The sequence below is a fragment of the Lynx rufus genome, unplaced genomic scaffold (assembly GCF_022079265.1).
Source record: "Lynx rufus isolate CCGP_SWC_20201006 ecotype Redwood Valley unplaced genomic scaffold, mLynRuf1.p SCAF_18, whole genome shotgun sequence".
In the NCBI taxonomy this organism is placed as follows: Eukaryota; Metazoa; Chordata; class Mammalia; order Carnivora; family Felidae; genus Lynx; species Lynx rufus.
In genome coordinates this window covers 21,553,261-21,575,705 of record NW_025814832.1, presented here as the reverse complement: position 1 = coordinate 21,575,705, position 22,445 = coordinate 21,553,261, and the positions used below count along the sequence as shown (strand labels likewise).

Here is a 22,445-nt window from a genome sequence, read left to right as displayed (position 1 = left end):
TATTTCACGTGTGATTTGGAGGTAGGCTCGTGTGGGGTGATAAGTTTTGACAAAATGACTCTGAATATCAAAATTTATTTCCGAAAGACAGAGTTGGGCTTAGGGAGGAAAAGTGTGTCTGTTCCTCCCTAGCATAACTGAGCTCTCATAGTTAAACATTTTAATGTTTGCTTTCTGTTTGTATTACCTACTCAGTGAACAGTCATGTTCTTATTCTTTGCCAGTTTTCTTTTTTTCTGCTGGATTGTTGGTCTTTTTCTTATTGGTTTTGCAGGTGCTTTTTATATATGAAGGGAATTATGTCTTTATTTGTAATACAGTTTACACATTTCTCTCCAGTTTTCATTTATCTTTTGACTTGGCTAATGTTTCAAAGATTTAGAAACATTTTTACTGAGTTACAACTGGAAGTTATGACTTCCAGGCTTTGTGCCATTTTTATTTTCTCACATGGATTCTCATGAAACTTTTGTGGTTTCACTTTGGTGTGAGATGTGAAATAGTAGTCCAAAAAAGAGTGAAGAAATTCTTTGTATCTAGATGAAGTTTCTGTTATTTCTCTTTCTCTAATGAGTCCTTAGAGGTCTGAGCAATCTCTTTCCTTCCAGAAACTTCAGAGATCTCTCAGATACTTTGGTAGATCTGGTTCTAACGTGTGCAGTTTGCATGGGAAAAGGGCCCTTTTTTATTCTTCTATTTGCTGTACTCCTTTGAGGATTATTTCCAGCAGAGACCAGCTTTCTCTCTTATTAAATATCTAAAAAAATTTAGTGGGTGATATAAAGCCACAGATGCATTGCAAAGCCCAATTTATCAGCTAACCAGAGGCAGCTATGGAAAGTCTCTGTTCACCGATAAATCGGATGCAGTGAGAGGGTGGGTAGGCAGAGCTGAAAGAGGTGGAGGGCGAAACTTCTCTGGATTGAACAGGGTTCACCCACAACAGTGTAAGTAAAACAGGTTCCTGATGCAGAATGTAATAGGCCCCTCTTGCATGTAACAAATAGAACTCTCACCTTTTCTCCAGCTCACTGGAAAGGGGGTTTAGCTATGTGAGGATGAGGTTCCTGGATGGAGACAGCGGGAGGACAGAAAGCACCGTGGATGCCGTAGGGTTTGTATCTGAGCAAGACTTCACATGTCACCCTAAACTTTTCTCAATCCTCTCTTCTCATTTCCTTCCTGTTTGCTACTTCTCTTCGAGGAGCTTCCCCAGCAGTCCGTGTGCAGTGGTGGTGGCAGAGGTTGGTTCTGTCTTCCTCACTTCCAGTGGAGATCATTTTACCTCTGGCACAGGTGTGCTGGTCACACAGAGCCCGGGGGCCTTGCTGAAATGGATCAGGTATGTCACCTTAGGACCACCATTGCTTTCCAATCTTCTCTGTATAAGGGATACAAGGGGATATTTTCATTTCTCCAAAGCACTATGATTCCTGCAGCGATGCTCCTAGGTCCTTGGAAGACTATCTCCCAGGAATAAAGGGTGGGGATCGGGGTTCAGGAGACCAATACCAGAGAACCTGGGTATATACCAGCTAAGGATGTAGCATGGAAGCATAGAATTTCAGGGTCTTTCCAATGATTGTTTTAAGTTATCTCATTTTACTAAGAAATAAAAGTAAATCACTTTGTTGTCCAAGGTCACAGAGTTAGTGGCCAGGCCAGCACGTGATCCCAAGTGTTTTGACTTGAATTCATTTAAAATAGTGACAGATGGTGTATGACTTGAAATCCTCAATTGAAAGCTGAATGATCATTGCTCTAAAAAGCACCAGGCCTTCTAGATGTGTTAGATGGGGAGGGAATATGGTAGTTGCTTACCCAATAACTCTTCTCCCTTCTTCATTAACCTAACCCCAGCTGAAAGGTAGTGGCATGTCCACTAAAAGAGCACATTTCCCAGGGATGAGCATGTGAGTTGTAGACATGTAATGTCTACCTTCTGAGTTGATGAAACCACTGTCGGTTGATCTTTCTGTTATTTGCATATTCCTATGATATCATCCAAGAAGAAAGAAATTTCTCCCTCCCTCCCTCTATCTTATCTATCTATCTATCTATCTATCTATCTATCTATCTCCTAATTCCCAGAAAATAAAGGCCCAGAAAATAGTCTTTTAACATTATTAAACAGCACTGAATATGTTCGCGAACAGATTTTTAGAAGGTGAAATTATTTACATTACCAGGAGATTTTCACATTACAAAAGGATCACAAGATCCATTTCAATTGCATGTTTTTAAGTGTTTGTTTATAGATCATTTCATACTTAACAGAGGAGAGACTAAAAGCTGAGTTGTTCCATGCTACTGCTAAGAATCAATCAGAAACAAAGATAAAACCAATCTGAAAGTATAATGTTAAAAAAAAGACATTCTTATTACTAATCAATACTCTTCCTCCTCTTCCTCCTCCTCCTTCCTCCTTCCTCCTTCCTCCTTTCTCCTCCTCCTTCCTCCTTCCTCCTTCCTCCTTTCTTCTTCCTCCTTCCTCCTTTCTCCTCCTCCTTCCTCCTTCCTCCTTCCTCCTTCCCCCTTCCTCCTTCCTCCTTCCTCCTTCCTCCTTCCTCCTTCCCCCACCCCACATTCTTTTTCTCTTTTTTTTAACCAGGCAGGAAACTCAAACATAATGAGTCCTGGTTCAGTGCCAGACGCCTGCTTTCTAGTAGAGTAAAATCAAATACATTTCTCACCAAGTGTCGTTCTTTACATGAAACCTACTCTTCAAGTATTTAATAGTTTCTATTAAAAGCCCCTCTACCCTCCTGGATACCCAGACTTGAAAATCTCCACCTTTTCTCTCCCCACCCTTTGGTGGGTCAGATGGGGCCTAGAGAAAAAGATCCCCAAATGAATTTATCCAGTTGTTCTCTGTAACCTCAATCACACATGCTCTTTGGTCTGACCACTCATTAGCCGCTTGCATGGGAAATATCAATTTGTGTGATGGTGACATTTGAGGCTTACATGATTGCTTTGATATACTAGTTTTGGAGACCAAACATTCCAATTATAGCCAACAGAACACTTTTAATTGGGACTCAGAGGTAAAAGGACTTTCTGTTGCCATAGTTTCAGAGGCGCATATGTGGTCAAGCTGCCTAAAGCTGGATTTATTTTCAGATGTAAGATATTACTGACAGTGAGCTCTGGTGACTAAGGGACATCTGCTATTCTGGTAGGGGTGGGATGTGATCTTGAGGCTCAGCTAAAACCAAACTCTCAGGCAGAACATATTCTGTAACGGTCGCACCTTTCAATGACTTTGATTTCGTATCCTTGAATGGTAAGTATATGTCCGAAGGGGAAATATTAACCTATACCTCTACGAGTACTTTGCCAATAGGCTATTTGTTTTGAGCTTCAGAAAAAGAAAGAAAGAAAGAAAGAAAGAAGAAAGAAAAAGAAAGAAGAAAGAAAGAAAGAAAGAAAGAAAGAAAGAAAGAAGAAAGAAAGGAAAGAGAGAGAAAAAAGCTTGCCTGGAAGGTGAGTAGGGGAGACTTCTTCAGAATTCAGCAACTCTGCTTCACTCTGAGAGACGCCAACTAGACGCAAGGGTGGGCTGCATGCAGTTCGAGTCCTATCTGAATCCTGCAAGAACTCATTAAGTGCCTTGTGCCCATGTGGTACCTACTTACAGACGGCACTCGGCCCAGATGTCCCCACGAGGCAAAACACTGGACACTCCCCAGCAACTCGGGGCGGCCACTCCAGCATGGCGCAGAAGATTATGAACACAGAGATAAAACTTCTGCTGTGGTATTTGACAGCTTCAGCTTCTTCCCTCAGTCTGCTGGATCTCTGGAATTCTGCAGTAAATCGAAATTGTTCTTTCTCCCCTTCATCAGGGTTAAAAGACTGTTTAAAAACTGGGCCATAAAACTGTCTCATGTTCTAAAATAGGGAAATCATACAGGTCATATTTTCTAAGGACAGCATTATTGGTAAAAAAAGAGTTGAACTAAAAACTCAACCACTCAAAAATTTAAAAAAAACATAACAAATGCAAAGCATTCACTTAAATAATGCTTAGGTCAGGGGGAATATAAGAGGTACAATTAGAGTATTATTAGACAATAACGACATTAAGGGCACTAGATATTAGAACTTACAGAATGACTAGCATTGTACTCAGAGAAAATGCATAGCCTGAAATACTTTGCTTTTCAATAAGGAATGACTGTATGCAGGATTTAATTCAACAATTGGCAAACAAAATAGACTTATGTAAAGCAAACCAAAATTATGGCAGACTTAAAAAAATTGGTAAGATATTAGACAAGTTGCTAGCAACTCAAATCAAGAATTAGGAGAAAACATAATCACAGAAAATGAAGAATTAGAGGATTTAGTAACTGATATTAAAGTGGGATATTCAATTCCATTACACAGAGACAAATTTGAGATTCTAAGGAATATACGATTTTCTGAGACAATATTATTTACAATAATCGACTCAAGAAGAAGTAGGGACTCTGAATAGCCCAGTAATCAGGAAGAAGTTTTATTGATTTTTTTTTACAGATTTATTGAGATATTATTGACATACAGCATATATGTTTAAGGGACACAATATGATGATATATATCAAAATTATATGATAAAAATAAGGTTAGTTAACAGCTCCAGCTTCTCACATATTTACAATTTTTTTTTACCAGTATAAAAGAGACTCCAGGGAGCAACCTGGCCCTTTCTGACACGTTGAGGACATAGTGAGAAGACAACTCTCTATGAACCAGAGTGGATTCTCACCAGACACTGGATCTATCTACACTTTGATCTAGGACTTTCCAACTTCCAGAACTGTGAGAAATAAGTTTCTACTGTTTAAGCCACCTAGTCTATGGCATTTTTATTTTTATTTATTTCTTTTTTTAGAGAGAGAAAGAGCATGAGTGAGAGAGAAGAAAGAGGGGGAGAGAGAGAGAGAATCCCAAGCAGGCTTCATGTTCAGTACAGAGCCTGATACAGGGCTTGATCCCATGACCTGAGTCAAAAAGAAGAGTCGCATGCTCAACTGACTGAGCCACGTGGGCACCCCTATGGTATTTTTATTATAGCAGCAGCCCGAATGGACTCAGACATGGACATTAATGGGGAAATTGGTGAAATCCAAATACGGTCTGGAATTTGGTTAATAGTAACCTAACAATGTCAGTTGCTTAGTTTTGACAAATGTACCCCGGTGATGTTAAGAGATTGACAATGGGGAAAACTGTGGGAGGAATACACTGGAAATCTCTGCACTATCTCTGCAACTTTTCTAGATATCTAAAACAACTATAAAATTAAAAGTTTATTTAAAAATAGAGATGTCACCTTACTTTCACAGATATTGTGACCATTAAAGGTAATACCATAAGTAAGCACATAGCAGATGCTCAATAAGGAATAGTTGTGTTGAGATAGCTTCCCCTTGGGCTGGAGAGATATTTTTTCTCCCCTTTGGTGCCTGTCAGTAAACATCAGTGTAGGGAATAATTGCAATAGCTTTTCATCTCACCTTGAGTTCCTTTCTCCCTACTCCCTCTCCTGCCAAGCCCCTTCCCAAGAGGAGAGCAGTAGAAAACTTCTCACACAGTTCTGGCAACTTTTTAGTAGTTTGGGACCAAGATTTATTGACAACAACCACCAGCTTACTAACAGCTCTTTGCATTCCTTATCCTGCCACTGCCTCTTTTATTCTTTCTTTTCTTTTTTTTTTTTTTTTAGATCCCATATCTAAGTGAGATCATAGAGTATTTGTCTTTCTCGGTCTGACTTATTCACTTAGCATAATGCCCTCAAGGCCCATCCATGTTGTTGCAGGTGGAAGGATTTCCTTCTTCTTCTTCTTTTGTTTTGATGGCTGAATAATATCCTGTTGTATATAGATCACACACACTTATTTTCCCATTTGTCCATCAGTGGACACTTAGGTTGCTTCCACGTCTTAGCTATTCTAAATAATGCGGCAGTGAACACGGGAGTGTGTATATCTTTTTGAGTTGGGAGTTTTAATTTCCTTTGGATAAATACCCACAAGTGGAATTGCTGGATCATGTGGTAGTTTTATTTTTAATTTTTTGAGGAACCTCTGTATTGTTTTCCACAGTGGCTGCACCAATTTACATTCCCAGCAACAGTGCAAAAGGGTTCCCTTTTCTTCACATCCTAGCTAACACTTGCTGTTTCTTGTCTTTTTGATAATAGCCATTATGACAGGTGTAAAGGTGATAGTTCATTGTGGTTTTGATTTGCATTCCCCTGATTATTAGTAATGTTGAGCACCTTTTAATGTACCTGTTGGCCATCTGTATGTCTTGTTTGGAAAACTCTCTATTCAGATTCTCTGCTTATTTTTTAATAAAAAAAAATTTTTTTGCTCTCGTTGTAAGAGTTCTTTTTTTAATTTTGTTTTAATGTTTACTTATTTTTGAGAGAGAGAGACAGAGAGTGAGTGGGGGAGGAGCAGAGAGAGAGGGAGACACAGAATCCGAAGCAGGCTCCAGGCTCTGAGCAGTCAGCACAGAGCCTGAGGAGGGTCTCGAACTCACAAACCATGAGATCATGATCTGAGCTGAAGTCGGACGCTTACCGGCTGAGCCACCCACGCGCCCCTGTAAGAGTTCTTTATACATTTTGGATGTTAAGCTCTTATCTGATATATGATTTGCAAATATTTTCTCCCATTTGATACGTTGCTTTTTCGTTTTGTTGATAATTTCCTTTGCTATGCCGAAGCTTTGTAGTTTGATGTGGTCCCACTTTTTGATTTTCCTTTTGTTGACTTTGCTTTTGTGAAGTCCAGAAAATCACTGCCAAGACCAATGTCAAGAAGTTTATCACCTATGTTTTCTTCTAGGGATGTTATGGTTTCAGGTCTTACATTCAAATCTTTAACCCTTTGAGAATTAATTTTGTATGTGGTAGGAGACGGTGGTCCAGTTTCATTGTTTTGCATGTGGCTGTCCAGTTTTCCTAGTATCATTTATTGAAGGGACTGTTTATTCTCCATTGTCTATTCTTGGATTCTTTGTTATAGATTAATTGACCATATTTGCATGGGTTTACTTCTGGGCTCTCAATCCTGTTCTATTGATCTGTGTGTCTAATTTTATGCCAATACCATACTGTTTCGATTACTGCAGCTCTGCAGTGTAGCTTGAACTCAGGAAACGTGATGCCTCCAGTTTTATTCTTTCTCAAGATTACTTTGACTATTTGGGATATTCTATGGTTCCATACACATTTTTAAAATTTTTTTTTAACGTTTTACTTATTTTTGAGACAGGGAGAGACAGAGTATGAACAGGGGATGGTCAGAGAGAGGGAGACACAGAATCTGAAACAGGCTCCAGGCTCTGTGCTCTCAGCACAGAGCCTGACGCGGGGCTCGAACCCACGGACTGCGAGATCATGACCTGAGCCAAAGTCGGCCGCTCAACCGACTGAGCCACCCAGGCGCCCCATGGTTCCATACACATTTTAAGATTATTTGTACTATTTCTAGGAAAAATGCCATTGGAATTTTGATAGAGACTGCCTTGAATCCATAGATTGCTTTAGGTAGTATGGACATCTGAACAATATCAATTCTTCTATTCCAGAAAACAGAATATATTTCTTTTTATTTGTGTCTTCTCCACATTGCCTTATAGTTTTCAGCACACAGGTCTTTCACCTCCTTGGTTAAATTTACTCTTGCGTATTTTATTCTTTTTGATGCAATTGTAAGTGGGATTGTTTTTTAATTTCTCTTTAAGTCCCCTTCACTAATTGTTTTCTGTGTGATCTTTAGCAAATTTGCTCATACGTTCAGAACCTGAATTTCATTTTTAAAAATGTGATAATAGTACCCACCTTACAGTGCTATTGTGAGAACTCATTAACGATATATGTGCATGCAACAACTTCTGTGCCTGCTACATAGTAGTCATTGAGCAAGGACAATCATGCCTCATAGACGCACCTAGTCAGATCCACAAAATATTGGTATTGTTTGCATGTGAGAGTATGACATCCCCAAAGGGGGAGGCTTAAGTCTGTGCTGCCTTCCAGGGGAGTGGGAATAAAACATTTCCACAAATGGTTCTGTACAGTGGTTGTTCTATGGGAAGAGTCTTGTGTGCAGAGTAGTGGATGTGTTTGTGAAAATGAATAAAGGAAACCTTGTTTAAAAGAGAGTAAAATGGCTGCAAACAGCAGCCTCCTTGGTAGTGTATGTGCCTGTTGATTGTACGGGCTGCCCTCAGGGACCTTGGAGACAGCTTTTTCTGGTGGACATTGAAGTTTGGCCTCATGCATTCTCCAATCTAGGCTCCAGACAGGTGTGTGCGGTGCCTTTGGAAAGACCTGGGGCACAGTGGCCAGGGTCCACATTGACCAAGTCATCATGTCCATCTGAACCAAGTTGCAGAACAAGGAGCATGTGATTGAGGTCCTACATATGCCCAAGTTCAAGTTTCCTGGTTGCCAGAAGATCCAAATTTCCAAGAAGGGGGGTTTAATAAGTTTTTGTTTGTTTGTTTGTTTTTGATTTTTTAAATGTTATTTACTTATTTATAGGTAATCTCTACACCCAACGTGGGGCTCAAACTCACGACTCTGTGACCCCAAGATCAAGAGTCACGTGCTGTTTCAACTTTACTTTTTTTTAAAATTTAATTTAATTTTTTTAAATTTACATCCAAGTTAGTTAGCATATAGTGCAACAATGATTTCAGGAGTAGATTCCTTAATGCCTCTTACCCATTTAGCCCCTCCCCCCTCCCCCAACCCCTCCAGTAACCTTCTGTTTGTTTTCCATATTTATGAGTCTCTTCTGTTTTGTCCGCCTCCCTGTTTTTATATTATTTTTCTTCCCTTCCCTTATGTTCACTCATATGAGTGAGGTCATATGATATTTGTCTTTCTCTGACTGACTAATTTCGCTTAGCATAATACCCTCTAGTTCCATCCACATAGTTGCAAATGGCAAGATTTCATTCTTTTTGTTGCTGAGTAATTCTCCATTGGATGGAGATATATATATATATATATATATATATATATATATATATATATATATAAAACACATCTTCTTTATCCATTAATCCATCAATGGACATTTGGGCTCTTTCCATATTTTGGCTATTGTTGATAGTGCTGCTATAAACATGGGGGTGCATGTGCCCCTTAGAAACAGCATACCTGTATCCCTTGGATAAATACCTAGTAATGCATTTGCTGGGTCGTAGGTAGTTCTATTTTTAATTTTTTGAGTAGCCTCCATACTGTTTTCCAGAGTGGTTGCATCAGCCTGCATTCCCACCAGCAGTGCAAAAGAGATCCTCTTTCTCCGCATCCCCGCCAACATCTGTTGTTGCCTACGTTGTTAATATTAGCCATTCTGACAGGTGTGAGGGGGGTATCTCATTGTGGTTTTGATTTGTATTTCCCTGATCATGAGTGATGTTGAACATTTTTTCATGTGTCGGCTGACCATCTGGATGTCTTCTTTGGAGAAGTGTCTATTCATGTCTTCTGCCCATTTCTTTACTGCATTATTTGTTTTTGGGGTGTTGGGTTTGATAAGTTCTTTCTTGATTTTGGATACTAACCCTTTATCTGATATGTCATTTGCAAATATCTTCTCCCATTCTGTTGGTTGCCTTTTAGTTTTGCTGATTGTTTCCTTTGCTGTGCAGAAGTTTTTTATCCTGATGAGGTCCCAATAGTTCATTTTTGCTTTTGTTTCCCTTGCCTCTGGAGATGTGTTGAGTAAGAAGTTGCTGTTGCTAAGGTCAAAGAGGTTTCTGCCTGCTGTCTCCTTGAGGATTTTGATGTTTTCCTGTCTTACATTTAGGTCTTTTATCCATTTAGAGTTTATTTTTGTGTATGGTGTAAGAAAGTGGTCCAGGTTCATTCTTCTGCATGTTGCTGTCCACTTTTCCCAGCACCACTTGCTGAAGAGACTGTCTTTATTCCATGGGATATTCTTTCCTGCTTTGTCAAAGATTAGTTGGCCATATGTTTGTGGGTCCATTTCTGGGTTCTCTATTCTGTTCCATTGATCTGAGTGTCTGTTCTTGTGCCAGGGGCTTTACAAAGTGTAATGTGGACGAATTTGAAGATATGGTGGTTGAAAAGCGACTCGTCCCAGATGACTGTGGGGTCAAATACATCCCTAATCATGGCTCCTTGGACAAATGGCGGACTCTGCATTCATGAGAACCTCGTCACTGCCTCTCCCTATTCATGCCCACCAAGAAATCCTACTTCCTGTCAAAAAAAACAAAAAAAAAAAAACACAAAGAACAAAAAAAAAACAAAAACAAAAGCCTCCCAAACAAACAAACAAACAAACAAAACCAGAATCGAGAAGTCCTGAAGGGGGAGCTCTCATGCACATCCCATTCATGGCAGCCTCTGTGAGCAGCAGAAGGAAGATAAGATTATTTTGACAAGAGAGGACATTTTTCACATAGGAATTTCAAATCCTGCTTTTAGAAAAAGAAGGAAGACCCTTCCTGCCCCAGCAACAATGCACTGACCACCACTGGCAGCCAATCAGAAAACCTCCTCTACCTAAAACGTTTGTCCTTCTCCAATAAACTTTTATTCAGAACAATCAATTTCCTCCTAAAACCTAATAAAAGCTGGCCTTCCATTGGTCTCTTCAGACTTGCCTGTGGGTTCTCCATAGTTTGCTTGTCCCAAATTGCAATTCCTGTGTTATTCCTGAATAAACTCATTTTGCTAGTAAAAGAACTGGCTAATTTAAGGTTGACATGTTTTACCGGCAATGATATAGCTAATAAAATGAATCCCAATTCACAGCACGGTGGGGACCTCCCACATCAAGATGTTTTTCATTTTTCTCTTAGTTAAATTCCATGACATTAGGGAGAGTGTCTTTTTTTTTTTTAGTGTTTATTTTTGAGAGAGACAGAGCATGAGTAGGAGAGGGGGAGAGAGAGAGGGAGTCAGAGAATCTGAAGCAGGCTCCAGGCTCCGAGCTGTCAGCACAGAGCCTGATGTGGGGCTTGAACTCACAAATTTGGAGATCATGATCTGAGCCAAAGTCAGATGCTTAACTGACTGAGCCACCCAGGCGCCCCATGTGTCTTATTTTTTGATTGCCATTGATCCCTATTATTCTAGCACAGTTCCTGGAACATAGAAAGTGCTCAATCAATAAAATTTGTAGAGTTGCATAATGGAATGAAGAGGATGGGGTTATGAGAAGGGAGAAGTTGACTTGGAGACCTTCTTAGGAGCAAGACTATACTGTCCAGCTCATATGGATAGGGAAGGAAAATCTCTCTTTTCTTGACCTTTCTCCCATCATTTGGAAGCTCAGGATTGTTGTTGTTGGTGTCATTGGTGGTGGTCAGAGGAGGAAGTGGACTGCTGAGAAGTGTTTTCTCACTTTCATCTCCAGAGTGGAGCCAGATGTCACTGGTGACATCTAAGGGCACAGAAGGTTGTGTAGGGACCTTCTCACTCTAGACATGGTTGCAAGAGGCCCTCGCAATCCACAGGTCCCCAAGCAGTGCACCAGCAGGCTTCAGGTCATCACATGATTTGAGTAATTTCAGTCCCAGTAGAGTAGCTTTAGGATTTCCAGAGGATTGAGTGAACTATTTCTCGAAGAAATGAGTATTTTTATTTTTTGTCTTTCCTTTTCTGCCCTTAGTTAACTAAGCACTTTACTTGTTTCCAAGCAGTTATGGCAAAAGGACTCATATAAGGCTGCAGCTCAGCTATTTGAGAGGCATCTGGGTTTCCAAGTGCCTTTAAAAAAAATGTTGTGTTCCTGGAAATTGATGGACCAACTATTGTGTTCTTTCATTTGCTGGACATGTGCACCCAGGTGGAACAGACAGTGTTTTTCTTTGAGATAATTGTCCACCTATTCCTTTGTTTTTCATTTATTCTAAGTTGCCAGTGGTTAGAGTGGAACAAGCTTTTCAAGAGACATAATCTGTCAATAGTGTCTTTGAAGGGAAAGAAAACAATATTTTATCATGGGTTTATAATGTCAAGGCATTTCACATGTAATGCAGTCAGCTGACTCTTCCAGATCTTTTAAGATCTAGATACAATTGATTCAAAATGCTATTCCATGAAGTATGGAACATCCAAAGCCCTCCCCCAAACTTATGAAAATTTCCTGAAGGCTTAAGTTCTCATAGTCTGCTCTGGCTCTGAGCTCATTTTTTCTGCTGAAAGTAAGTGTTGGTTGGATCATTCTTGACTGTTAAGCACCATACCAACCTGGATGTTCGACAGTTCCCTCCACAGACTCCTCCCCACCCTCCAGTTACAAAGGGCCTTTCTGGGGCAAGAAAGGCAGAAGACTTTACTGAAGGTTGAGGAGAGAAGGAGTTATATCACATCAATGCCAGTCATTTCAAATTTACTATTAAAATTCCTTATTTTTTATCTCTGTTGGCCACTACTATGAGGTTGCTGGCTAAGCCAGGCCACTCTTCACTTAGATTCCTGCCAGCTCAAGATTCTTATCTCCAGGTAAGACTCCATTTATTTAAATGGTTTTAAACTTGCTGTTCTCCCCCATTTAATTACACACGTGTTATCCCATTTAGCACATAACAACTGCATGAAATATGTACTATTAGTCTATTCTTGTAGATATCTTGGAACTCAGGTAAATAATTTAACTGAGGTCACATGGCTCATTGTTGAGAAATTGGATTTCAGAATGAGGTTTATCTCACTCCAAAGTCCATGCTTTTCTGTTTTTCTCTCTGTATTTATAAATGTGATTGCTTTTATTTATTTATTTATTTATTTATTTTTTAAAAACACATTAGATTTTATTTTGCCTTCTTTTTTTCCTTTTTATTTATTTCTTTATTTTATTTTTTTTTTTTTACTGTTTATTTATTTTTGAGACAGAGAGAGACAGAGCATGAACGGGGGAGGGTCAGAGAGAGGGAGACACAGAATCTGAAACAGGCTCCAGGCTCTGAGCTGTCAGCACAGAGCCTGTCGCGGGGCTCGAACTCACAGACCACGAGATCATGACCTGAGCCGAAGTCGGCCGCCCAACCGACCGAGCCACCCAGGTGCCCTAAATGTGATTGCTTTTAAAGGCAACCACAAGAATTCTAAGACCCTACAGCATTTTATCATAAGGAACCCCTATCTTTAAAGTCACTGTTTGAGCAACACTACTTTTTTTTGTGTGTGTGAGCTCATTTACCCTTTCATGCATTCATTCAACACAGTTCCTGAGTGCCTCTACCGAGTGATAAGTTTTGTGTTGGATGTTAGATGGACCAAACAGTCCAGAAATGGGACTGTGGAGAAAGGGCTCATGAGTTGGAGAAGATAATGTAAAGTTGGCTTCTTTTGGTCAGCAAAAGATCAACTCATCCTGCACCCTGCCTCTACACAAGACAGTGCATAATCAGAACAAGACCAATGGGAGAGGATCTCAGTTCTTTAGGATTTTTAGTCATGCATTATCAGAAGAGGGTATAGTGGGCCAGTGGAGAGGACAATTCAGGGTATAATATGAAAGCTATGGTTGGAAGGGGACCCACCTTTTTTGGTCAACCTAAGAAAGAGGAACCCTTAACACTAAGTCCCATCCCCATCCTCTCACTGTGCACCATGACTCTACCTGTCGGATACTGCCGACAGGGTTCTCTGAGTAATGTGATGCTTTATGCACCAGTCCATAAGCCCTATAGCACAGTGGAAGTAAAAGCTGGATAAACTGTTGGATACCTGGGCCTTGGAAGGCTTAAAGAAAGTTGAAAGTAGAGTCCTCCAGACAACTATAGGGTAGGAAAGAGGGAGGCTGATAAGAAGTGAGATTGTTTTGCCCGAGAAAAGTAGTGGTGTAACATGATTGACTGGATTCTAGTCCCTTCTTCATCCATTTCTTCAAGATCTTGGGTCAGCTGCTTTGTCCCTCTAAGCTTCAGTTTTATTTTCAAACCAAGAGTCTCTTGAACCCTTCCAGATCTGACATTTTCTAATTTTCCCACAAGCTTTGGAGACAGGGTTCCTTGCTCACCATTGCCTGGGAACACTTGGAACTCTATTGTTCTCTGGACACATTTGTCTTGCTCTCTGGTTGGCTCTTACTTATGCCCTCTTTTCCTTGCTGTCACTGAGTTGGATGTCTTATCTCTCTGCTGGAATTGCTTTCCATCTATTCCCCCCTTCGGTTCTTCCTTCTTTGTCCTCTGATTGACAAATGATGGAGAAACAGGCCCATGGTGGGAATTGGAGAAGCCTGTGGCTGAAGGGGGCTCTGCTCAAATCACTGCAAAAAATTTTAAACTGTGTGCCTGTGGCAGTATTGATTCTGATTTTATTTTCTCCTTTTGGTGAGGAATCTTAAATGAACTGTGGGTAGCCACGATTACCACAGGCTCACCCCTATTAAGCCCCCAAACACACTCTCTTGAAATTTCTGCTCAATCAATACCACCTAGTTTCAATGAGAAGAAAAAGGTTACAAATTTTATATATAAAAGTGGGTATTGAAAAATTCCTTTGGTTGGCTCCAGGTCAGCATCCAATTCACAGCACTTTATGAGAGTAATTCTTTCAGAGAGAGATTTTTCAGCCCATGGAAGTGACTCTCATGAGATATGGGGGCCAGCTGGGATGTCAGCATAAAACTCTTCTTTGTATAAAAAGCTGATGGAAGTGGGAAGAATCAGCCAGGCCTGTCTGTGTCTGGCTGGGTTTGGAGAGAGGAAGAAGCTGATAGCTGTGTGGTCCCATGGACACTTAGATGGGAACTGCCAGATGCCTGGAGGAAATCTGCTTTTTGTTCCCTCCTCTGTTTTCTTTAACAACCAGAAGGAAATAAGCCTTTACTAAGTATCTCCTAGCTTAATGGTCATACAGGCTCCATTTCATTTCATTCATCCAGTAACTATTGAGTATCCACTATAAGTCAGGTGAGGGATATCTGGTGGTGTTTCATCTGTGACAGGGAGCTTAATCCTAAGGACAACCCTATACCTTAGGTATTATCATCTCAAGGACTCAGACTGCTCTCTTGTTGCAAAGCTTGTAAGAACTTTGCTTCCGGAGTAAGATGTGTTAGTTTGGGTCCTTCAAGAAGCAGATGCCGAGTAAGAGGTTCACTGGGGGAAATGAGAAGGGAGCCAGAGAAGGCTGGGAGAGCCATCTGACTGCTGCCCGTCTGGCCTCTATGAAGGGGAGAGGGAAGGATGGAAGGGAGGGAGGGGAGGAGGAAGACTGTAACAGTTCTCAAAGCCAGGTTGATGGGGAATCTTGAGAGTCACTCATGAGAGGAATGCCCATCTCCCAGGAATAAGCCTGTCTTTAGTACCCCTGCCATACTCAGTCATTGACAAAGAGCAGCCCATGACGTGCGTCGCCTTGTATGAAAGCACTGATAAATTCTAGAGTACAGCACTGGGGTTGCTGGCCAACCTCACTCCCAGCAACAGGGGATCTAAGAGGTACTGCCATAGTCCAACCCCCTGCTTTGGAACTCACTGTCTGGGTGACTGTGGCCAAGTTAAGTAATCTCTCTAAGCCTCATCTTTCCTCTTCTCTAAAATAAGAGAATTCACATCTCATGGGATTATATGTATGGAGGACTAAATGAGATGATGCATATAAAAAAGCATTTTGCACAGTGCTGGGCACAGAGTAAACTCTTGAATGTTAAATAATCATTAGGTTTTATTATAGCAAGCTTTTTTTTTCTTCTCCAAATAAGTGTTCTTTAAAAATAAACACACACAAAAAAAGTCAGAGTGGAAGATTCTACTTGAAAGGGGATGGGAAGCCAGTCTGCTGGGCCTCCTCCCATATTTGTACTGTAGTCTTTGGGGCATCTGTGAGGAGCCTTGGGATTGAAGAAACATCAGGTGGAATCATATCATATAGATATTTTGTGTGTGTCAATGCATTTTTTATTTTTTATTTTTTATGTTGAGGAATTAAAAAGTGTTTTTATGATTAATATGCAGTTAATATTGACCTTTTAAGGGTGTACAGTCCTATGAGGTTTTATTGGGAGGAGGAAGAGAGAGAGAGCAAGTGAGTGAGTGAGAGAGAGAGAGAGAGAGAGAGTGGGGGAGGGAGCAGGGGGAGAGAGAGAGAAGCAGGCTCCACACTCAGCACTGAGCCTGATGCAGGGCTTGATCCCATGACCCTGGGATCATGACCTGAACCTGATCAAGAGTTAGATGCTCAACCAACTGAAACACCCAGGTGCCCCAGTCCTGTGAGTTTTAATATGGGTACAGATTTGTAGAACCACTACTATGATAGTAATATATAGATCAGTTTTATATTTATCAGTATCATCACAACCTTCCCCACTCTGAATCCCTGGAAACCACTGATTTGTTGTCCATCACTGTGCTTTTGTCTTTCTGAGAATGTCAAATAAGTAGAATCAAGTAGCATTTGATCTTTTGGGACTGGCTTGTTTCATTCAACAATAATGCCTTTGCACTTCATCCAAGTCATTGTGTGTATCAGGGGTTGCTTCTTTTTTTTTTTTTTTTTTTTTTTGCTGAGTAATATTTCGATGTGTGGGTGCACCATAGTCTGTTTATTCATTGTGTTTGGTTGTTTCCAGTTAGAACAATGCCTGGCATGTGGTTGGGGGTCACAAGCAGGACTAAACCGTAACTCTGGCTGTAGCTGAATGCAAACCGAGGACTGTAGGACTGTAGCGTGTAGCACTTAACTTTCTCTCTCAGATGCTTCTAGTTTATATTCTTAAGCCACTCATCAACAGTGTGCGCTTTTATCCATCCCAGCTGACATTTTTTTCAAGCATTTTAGTGACTCTGACCTCATTCTTTATTTAGCAACTTCATCACTTCAGTCCCATGCTGTTAAAAATGTACCCTCACTAATATCAACAATCATTAGGTTTATTTGAGTAATGAAGACACAAATACTATTTAAAACTATGACTGGCATCTAAGGAAAGTGGAGCTGTTTAAATTGAAGGCCTTCCATATTTTTAAAAAACGTTTATTTTTGAGAAAGAGAGAGAGAGAGAGAGAGAGAGAGAGTGCAAGCAAGGAGGGACAGAGAGAGAGGGAGACACAGAATCTGAAGCAGGCTCCAGGCTTCAAGCTGTCAGCACAGAGCCCGACATGGGGTTTGAACCCATGAACTGTGAGATCATGACCTGAGCTGAAGCAAGACACTTAACTGACTGAGCTGCCCAGGAGCCCGAGAAGGTCTTCCCTCTTACTGAACTCCCAAGGGGTTTGGTCTGGCTATTCAAAGTCAGTCTGGAGCAGAGATTGTTGTTAGGAGCTATGGAGAGTCAAAGACTCTACCTAATGGGATGAGAAGAATTTGGGGGTTCCAGTGGCAATTCTAGAGGTTGAGGACCAGAAGGAATAAAGGAAGGCTGAGCAAGAGAGAAGAACCCATGCTGTGCACTAGGCTTGGGACCACATAGGATGAAGTAGCCAGTGAAAAATTCCCAGAGGTGAAATTTCACTACTTCTCCTGTTTACTCTGTGATACAGAACACACTTTACTACAGTGTTGGAGATATAAACAATCAATTAACCATCCCTCCTGCCCTCTTGGCTCTAACTGGTTGAGAACAGATATCAGGAGTCAGATGTAGTAAGCATGCTCTCCTAAGGACAAGGCTGTCTGGAGTCCTATTTGAAATTGTTCATATAGACTCCGTTGCTCCCCCTTCTCTTCTTGGACTTCTTAGTAACATCTAACACACACCCACATGGCTTCTGAGAATAATCTTACCCTGGAAAATAGAAGAGCTGGCTCTCATTTCTATGTCAACAGGAAGTAGGGCGGAAAGAGTAGATGTTGGACGGACACAAGATTAATACGCTGGTTTAATCTGGTAAAAGCAAGCGTTTGGAACCAGAGAGGTGCAGTTCCCCTCCTTGCTCCCCCCTTATTTTCCACCACCAAGAACCGATGTCATGTTGAGGAGTGCTTTACATTCCCGTAGGATGTGGAATGAGGGATATTATGGACTGAATTGTACCCTCCCCCCGAATTCCTATGTTGAGGTCCTAATCCCCAGTCCTTTAGAACGTATATTTGGAGACACAGTAATTAGGTTAGATAAACCCATAAGAGTGGTACCCTAATCCAACAGGACTGATGTCCTTATAAGAAGAGGAAGAAATACCAGGGACGATGTACACAGAGAAAAGGCCATGTGCAAGAAGGTGACCATCCACAAGTCAACAAGAGAGGCCTCTGGAGAAAACAACCTGCTGGCACCTTGATCTTGGACTTCCAGGCTCCAGAACTGTAAGGAATCAATTTCTACTGTTTAAGCCACTCAGTCTGTGGAATTTTTTTAACGGCAGCCCTAGCAAACTAATACAAGGAATTAGACCATCTTGCCTAGATCTCAAGAGGCAGGGAGCTCTCAGCTGACACCTGAAATAATTTTGGCAAGCAATGCTGTATCCATCCCATTTATATAGTGCATGACAAAGGAGAGGCAGCAGAGGTGAAGGGGGCGAGGCACCAAGATACAGAACCAGGAGGTCCGGCTACTCTCTAGGCTTGGACACTCACCAGTGTTTGACCTTGGATAGCAATTACTCTGAGCCCCATTTCCCTCCAGCAGTGGCATGAGGCTAGTAAACCTTGCCATGACTGCTTTATGGAGCTTTGTGGCTTCAGGGAGAGTACACGAAAGCTTGTTATTCCTTGGGAAGAGTGACAACTTTTACCCAGGCTCTAGTGGAATCACTTGGAGGTTTGACCAGGAGTAGTGAGAAGCAAATGACTGTCACTGTAAGGATAACCAACTTGAGAAGTACTTCTGTTATTTCTTATGGAATGAAAACATCCCCTGAATGAAGGATAAAAGCAGAATCCTTTTTGCTGCTAAAGTATGTGAGGACAACCCTTTGAGTTGTCACTAGTAAAGAAGATTCCTGTGTTTTGGCTGTTTTCATAAATTATTATGGCTTCTGTTGGTAAAACCTTTTTCAAACAGCAATATGGAAAAACATATCAAGACCCTTAAAAATCTTTGTATTCCTTGACATAAGAATTCCATTTCTAATAACTTATTCTTTTTAAAAAAGTTTTTAATGTTTTTTTTAAATTTATTTTTAAGAGAGAGAGTGAGAAAGAGAGAGAATGAGCAGGGAAGGGGCAGAGAGAGAGAGAAGGAGACACAGAATCCCAAGCAGGCTCTGAACTGTCAGCACAGAACCTAACATGGGGCTTGAACTCACAACCCCAAGATTAAGAGTTGCACGCTTTACTGAGTGAGTCAGTCAGGTGCCCCATTTTAATTTTAATTTAATTTAATTTAATTTAATTTAATTTAATTTAATATCTTGTTTAAAACATTTTTTATTTTATTTTATATTTTATTAAAAACATTTTTTAATGTTTTATTTATTCTTGAGAGAGGGAGAGAGACAGACTGTGAGTGGAGGAGGGCAGAGAGAGAGGGAGATACAGAATCAGAAGCAGGCTCCAGGCTCTGAGCTGTCAGCACAGAGCCCGACACGGGGCTCAAACCCACGAATTGTGAGATCATGACCTGAGCTGAAGCTGACACTTAACCGACTGAACCACTCAGGCGCACCTCTAATAACTTATTCTATGGAAAAAAATGTGAAATGCAGAAAGCTGTATACTTAAGATGAGATGTTACTTGCAACTTTATTTACTCTGGTGTAAATTAGGAAATATTTTAGATACGTAACACTGGGTGAATGGCTCAGAAGCTGTGGTATATTCATATAGCAGAAGATTATGTTGTCATTAAAAGTATGTATACAAAAGTATATATAGTGAAAGAAAAGAGGCAGAATATAAATGAAATTGGAAGGAAATACAACAAAATAATAGCAGTGGCTGGTGGTAGAATTATGTATTTTTATGTTCTGCTTTCTGCTTTGTTTTTGTTAAATTACCCAGAATGACCACGTATATCTTTTATAATCAGATAAAAAGAAGCAAAGATCAAAGAGGAAGATAAGAATGATAATGTATAAATAATTTCCCTTCCCTGTGACACGGAGACCATTCTGCCTACCTGTATACCTCACAGGAAGTATTGTGAAATTCAAATGAAATAATGGGCAGCAACATTTATTCTCTTCCCACATATCTTGCTCAGCCCATAAGAGGATAAACAGAACACTGTTGCCTAGCTAGCAGGGAAGAGCTGAAAAGAAATCCTCTACTCATTCATTATTCACCTCTTTCCAAGGGGTGAGCAGTGTTAACCTGACTAATGAAGCAGGTGAAGCCACTGACATTTGTTAGCCTAGTTTATCAATTGGGTCAAGTTCACGTTTCCTTCTGCCATCTTGGACTAATTGGGAGATTCTCAGCCCTGGTGGCACATTAAAATCGCATGGAGGAGCTTTTAAAAACTATTGGCACTAGGCCCCACCTCCAGCGCTTCAAACGCCACTGGTCTTGGGTGAGGTTTGGGTAGCAATGTTTCCAAAGCTCCTAGGTGATTCTAACATGCAGTCGTGGCCAAGAACCACTGGATTGATGGAGTCAGGCTCTTTGACAGTCCAGCCTCTAGAGGGTACACAGACCAGGTAGGACCTGCCTCTTGCTCAGCCAGCAGGTCTTGGCTCTTTCGGTTCCAGCTTCTCAGCCTGTGAATGGTGGAAGAAGATCATGTCAGGTCTTTACCAGAGACCGATTGTCTTCCATTTGTGAGGCAGGGAGAAGAAGGCTTCATGGAGGGCTCCATTCACGCTATGTTCTCCAGCCTAGTTTTATCATTAATGAGATTTATTTGACTGTGAACCCCATTTGACTCCTGGTATCTGTTCTCAATCAGTTAGAGCCAAGAGGGGAGGAAAGGGAGGTACTTGACAGTTTATATCTCCAACACCGTAATAAAGTCTGACTACTGTATCACCGAGAAAACAGGGAAATTAATGAAAAACTTTGCAAGGGAAACAAGAGAAGCATTCACCAGGCTGGAGCATACAAATCTGCTAGGCCAAGGAGGTAAAAGAGGAAGGATATTTCAGAAAGAAAGCATGAGGGAGATGTGAAAATCCTTTCAGGGTCCTGGATCAGCAGTGAGTCTTGTGATTGGAGCACAGAGTAAACATTTGGGGAATGTCACACAAGAATAGAAATATATTTTTGGAGTCCTGAGTGCCACGCTAATGAATCTAAATTCTGTCAAGAAGAAACTTTATAGCCATTAGAAAATCTTATGCAAGAGTCACGTCTGTATTCACAAAGTCACAGGCAGTGGCCAAGGGGGACATGGATGCCTGGGTTTTATGTGGGTTTAAAACCGGGTTGCTGTGTGTTGCCAGGCAGTCCTGGGGTTGGTATTTTTCATGTCTAGTGTCTCACTTTTGCCTACCTGAAAATTCACTTTCATCTCTCACCCTCCGTCTTCCCGTTCTTTCCGCAGAGGTTTGAGAAGTAGATGAGCCATCACAAGCAGGGTGCCTTGCAAGCCTGACCCCAGGCAAATCTTTCAAGTGGGCCATTCTGGTGGCACCTTCAGGCTCCTCCAGGCTTTTCACACCTGGTGGGCTCCTTCTCTCTCTTCAGATGGACAATGTACTATCACTCTCTATCAGCACCTTCTTTTTGTATGCATCCACCTGTATGTAAATTAAATTAACTGAGTTCATACTGATTTCTCTGACTTTGAAGTAGAATTACATGGATCATTCTAGCCACTTCCTTGCTTATCTGTAACCACTCACTCCAACAGTGAGAAACCCAGCCCCCACCATCTGCTATCTGTTCTCTTAATTGTTCAGTTCCAGTATTCATGTATAATGGCTTCAAGTTAGCTCACAGTTACATGGGAAACAACTTTATCAGCTGTCGTATAGTGCTAATGTACAATTCCTTTTGTCTTTAGTTCTGCAGACAGTATTCATTTCCAAAGTGATTTAGTTCAACATCCTGTTCTCCCATCGCTTTCAGTGAGATTAATTCATACGTTTGTACAACAATACAACAGATCCATTCTGGGATCTCCCAACCTCCAAAATGAATTTTTAGAAATTTGATATATTAAGATTTATTCTCTGTTGTAAAGCTCTGTGGGTTTTGACAAATGTATAGTGTCATGTATCCACCATTAGAATACCATGAAATAGTTTCATTGCCCTAAAAAAAAAATCCCTTCCTCTTCCTGAACCTGTGATCTGTTTACCAACTTGCTTATATGACGTTCTAGAATGTCATATTAATGGAATTGCATAGTATGTAGTATTTTTAGACTGGCTTCTTTTACTTGACCATGTGCATAAAGATTCATTCATGACTTTGGATGGCTTGATAGCTCATTATTATTATTATTATTTTTTTATCACTGAATGGTACTCCATTGGATAGATGTATCACAGTTTGGGCGGCTCAGTCTGTTAAGTGTCCGACTTCAGCTCAGGTCATGATCTCACGGTTCCTGGGTTCGAGCCCCACGTCGGTCTCTGTGCTGACAGCTCAGAGCCTGGAGCCTGCTT

At 40.8% G+C, this 22,445-nt stretch overlaps 2 pseudogenes; both read left to right on the top strand.

Moving 5' to 3' along the window:
* The first annotated feature begins 8,156 nt into the window (after window positions 1–8,156).
* LOC124513639 (uncharacterized) lies at window positions 8,157–8,254 on the top strand (annotated as a pseudogene).
* A 123-nt stretch (window positions 8,255–8,377) lies between these two features.
* On the top strand, window positions 8,378–10,194 carry LOC124513191 (60S ribosomal protein L10-like; annotated as a pseudogene).
* Window positions 10,195–22,445: the final 12,251 nt, after the last annotated feature.